Source organism: Microtus oregoni, unplaced genomic scaffold (assembly GCF_018167655.1).
Source record: "Microtus oregoni isolate MIOR12 unplaced genomic scaffold, Mior012 000035F_ref0000213, whole genome shotgun sequence".
Taxonomy (NCBI): Eukaryota; Metazoa; Chordata; class Mammalia; order Rodentia; family Cricetidae; genus Microtus; species Microtus oregoni.
In genome coordinates this window covers 18,905,293-18,909,725 of record NW_024543094.1, presented here as the reverse complement: position 1 = coordinate 18,909,725, position 4,433 = coordinate 18,905,293, and positions in this window count along the sequence as shown.

Here is a 4,433-nt window from a genome sequence, read left to right as displayed (position 1 = left end):
CCACGAGTCATGTGACACACGCTCTCAGCTCCTCCCAGACCCGCCCCCGGACCTGGCCCCAGCCGTTGGACGACGGCCACCGCGTTGCCATAGTCACCGTTGGCGCGGCGGCAGGGGCGGGGCTGAACGCCAGGAGGCGGGGCTTATCTGCCATAGTGGGCGTGTCTTGATTGCCCTACCCAGTTCCATGGCCTCCCAGAGGCCTTGGGGGACCCAGAGTTTCCCTTTTCAGAGTTGGTTTCCCAGATTGGGTTTCCTAGTCCAGGCATCCTGCTGGTCCCCTGAGGCCGGGGGGTTGAGCTGCCAGAACCAATCTTTTCTTTCAGTCCCATCTTAACTGTAACTTCTAAGAGATTTGTAAAAATTGGGGACACACTTATGCATTCAATAGCCTACAAAAAGTACTCTCCAGTTTACTATCATGTGCCTACCCCCCCCCCCCGCCGCCGCAAGTACAGACATCAAGGTTTTATGACTCCTGTGATTGAGGGGTTCGTGGAAGTCAGTTCTTTGACCCCTCTGGTGGTTCCTGCCTCTCTAATTTTTGCTTTCTTGGACAGCATGTGGTAAAAAAAATACACAAACACACAGAGTGTTAGAAATCAGCGAGCCCTACATTTAATCCTCATGAATGCCTTTGGGCCATCAACCTAGATGGCTACTTTGACAAAATATGGATAACAGCAGCCACCTCATGTGGGTATGGTATAGAAGTTAAATTGAGACACTAGACACAAGAAGGCCGTCAAATTAATTTTTCTTGCTCAAACTTTAAGCCACTCCCCGAAATCAAGTATCTGTTCTAAAGTCTGCTGCAGCAAGTTGAGTCGCAGGTACATCCTATGCTCAGTCATCATCAAATCCAAAGATGCGCTCACCTGTTCAGATCTATAGCCAATAAGAAAACAAGATAGCATCTGCAGTGGGGGCGGGGACTGTTAGAGTTGTCTTGCAGGGGCCTGCAAGGGTTTTCCCACTTCTTATGGCCAGCTAGGAAAACTCAGGAGCTCTCTCACTCGGATCTGGCCATCAGTGCTTACTGTGAGCATCGACACATCCATTTGGTTTCCCAGTGTGTACTGGGCCTCCTCACAACATTGTAGCTTAGCGCCAAGAAATGCCACTGGCAAAGAGTCTCATTTTTTGCAGTGTGTAGAGGCAGCCAGGAAGGTCTGCTCAAGTTCTGAGAGAAGAGAGAAAAGGCAGCATCTCTAGGGGCAGGCATGACAAAGCTGGAAGATCTTGAGTAATCTCCCATCCTTTGAACTCACCCTTATTTCATCCTGCTTTGTCAGCCATTATTTTTCTTCCTCCCACCCCTACCTCTGTTCCTCCTCCCCCTTTTCTTGAGACAAGAATCTCTTGTACCCCAGGAATAGATTGATTCCACAGATTAACTTGAGTAAAGCCTCCGCTATTGGGTCTTTCTGGACTTTCTACACGCTACCCAGAACTTCTTGACTGATATGCTTGCTACCTACTCTATGTCTAGCAGGAATATCGTTCTACGTTTAGTCTTCAAATTGTTTTAGCAAGAAATCTCTCGGGTTGGAGAGATAGCTCCGCAGTAAAGAGCACTGACTGCTCCTGGACTTGGGCTCAGTCTGTGTTGGCTAGCTTCACGTCAACTTGACACTGGCTAGAGTCATTTGAGAAGAAAGCTCAAGTGAGAAAATGATCTGTAAGATTAGCCTGAGGGTAAGCCTGTCCAGCATTTTCTACACTGGTGAGTGAGTGATGTGGGAGGCCACAGCTCACAGAGGGTAGTGCCACAACTGGTACTGGGTACTATAAGATAGCGGGCTGAGAAAACCATGAGAACACAGCCATTGAGAAGCATTCCTCCTCAAAGAGACCAGAAAGACTTCATCCGGCCACTGATGGGAGCAGCTGCAGAGTCAGACAGGCAAACAGTAGGGAGTCCTGCAGGAGAGAAGGAAGGATTGGAGGAACTAGAGCAGTCAGAGACACCAAGAGGACACAGAATCAATTGAGCGGGACTCAAGGGGTCTCATAGAGATCAGAGAGCCTGCAAGGGGTCTGAGATAGGTTCTATGCATGTTATATCTGAGTAACTTGGTGTTCTTGTGGGACTCCTAACAGTATGAGCGGGGGTGGTCACTGACTCTTTTGCTGAATTATGAGACCCTTTTCCTCCTGCCGGGTTGTCTCATCCAGCCTAGATGTGATAGTATGTGCCTGGTCTTATAGCAGCATATTATGTCACGTCTGGTGGCTGACCCTAAAAGGCCTGCTCTTTTCTGAGGTGAGACTGGAGGGAGGAAGGATCAGGGGGAGAGAGGAGGTGGGGAACAAAGAGCAAGGGGAAACTGTGGTCAAGATGGGATATATGAGAGACCAAAAAAAAAAAAAAAAAAAAATCCTCCTCCAGGACTTCTGCTTCAGTTTCTGCCTCCAGGTTCTGCCAGGTTCAGTTCAGTTTTTGACTTCCTCCAATGATGGACTGTGATGTGGAACTGTGGGCTGAAATAAACCCCTTTCCCCTCAAGTTGATTTTTGGTCATGGTGTTTTATCAGCTGTAAAAAGTGCCCAGGACCCACATGGTAGCTTACAGCCATCAGTAACTCCAGTCCCAGGGTATCCAGTGCTTTCTTCTAACCCCTGTAGTGACCTGCTATGCACATGATACACACACATACATGCAATACATACACATAGGAAAAACAAACATACATACACATACATACATGCAATACATACACACAGGAAAGACAAACATATGCATAAAATAAAAAACAAATTTAAAAAAAAAGCCCCTCTTGCCAGGCATGGTGGCACATTCTTTAATCCCAGCACACAGGAGGCGGAGGCAGATCAGACCAGCCTGAGCGACAGACACATCCAGTTCCATGGCACCAAGGGTTATACAGGGAAGCACTGCTTTAAAAGGGAAAAAAATTTTTTTTAATTCACACACTGCTAGTTTGTTAAGGACCAAAGCCTTCTAAAGCAAAATAAAAACAATGCTATATGTACACGAACCCAGAAAAATATTTCTTGATGAAATATCTTTTTACTCTTAAATTGTTGTTTCTTATGTTTTGATGTTCATTCAATATATCTGACTTCATATGAATAAGAGAAGATAGTGAACAATACTAAAAAATCAGTAAAAGTTTTCTAAATTAACAGGTCTTGTAATTTAAAGAAATTGGTAGGTTTTATGCTTCATTTTATCAGAAGTAAACAAAAACATGATAGAGCCAGTTAGGGGTTATTTGTACAGGGTGTGGTGTGTATTCTGTTGGTTTTGTCCAAATTTCCCTCAAAACAAGCTTATTTTATGTAAAATGGACTCTCTGGGAAGAAATTGAGATAAAAATTAAACATGCCAGTACATCCAAGAGATATTTACAGAAAGCTTTTGGAACTTCAAGACTAAAAAGCACTGATTCATAATCTGTGACTTCCTTCCTGGTCAACTCTCTTTTCCTTCCATTCTGTAAAAGCAATACTGTTTGTATCGCCATTTTAAGAACCTTAAAAGTGGAGCTGAAGAATTCAAACTTAGTTCCCAGCCTGCACATCTGGCTGCTGCTGACAGCTATGTGCAACTCTAGTTCTAGGGGATCTGGAACTGTGGCCTCTGCAGGCACCTGCACTCCATACTCTCTGTCTCTCTCTGTCTCTCTCTCTCTCTCTCATATACACACATAAATAAAACTACTCTTTTTTAAAGTACTAAAACTTCCAAGATAATATAGGCAAACTAGAAAAGTTAATTTCCGAACATATTTCAAAATAGGAAGAGCAAGTATATGGAAAATAAAGCAAAAACGATTCTTACAAGGTAGAAAATTTTATTTTACTAAGAATAATGTATCATTTCAAGCAAAATTGAAATTCTCCCATGATTGTTGATATTTTAATTTACTAACTACATAATTTAAGCTCTATTCCTCAGTGAACATTAAACAAGCATAATTATGGATAGCACATATGAGAAACTCATGTCACATTTTTAAGAAGAATAAAATACAGTAGTATATGCTTGACTTGAAATTCTTCAAATGGTCCCTTCTGAAAACCAATTCGAAATATGGCTGTTGTTGAAATGGAAGACACTTTTATGGTTCATGCAGGTAAAACCATAACAAGAAACAGTAAACTTGTGAGGTACATTGTTATGAAGAAATTCAGAAAGAGCAAGACAATTCTTTTTCCTTTTCTTCCTTTTTTTGGGGTTCAGGACTGAGTTTCTCTGTGTAGCCCTGGATGTCCTGGAACTTGATCTATAGAACAGGTTGACCTTGAACTCAGAGATCTGCCTGCCTCTGCCTCCTGAATGCTGGGATTAAAGGTATTCACCACTATCCTGCTATGACAAAAATATTTTTTTTGTTTCTTCGAGACAGGGTTTCTCTGTGGTTTTGGAGCCTGTCCTGGAACTAGCTCTTGTAGACCAGTCTGG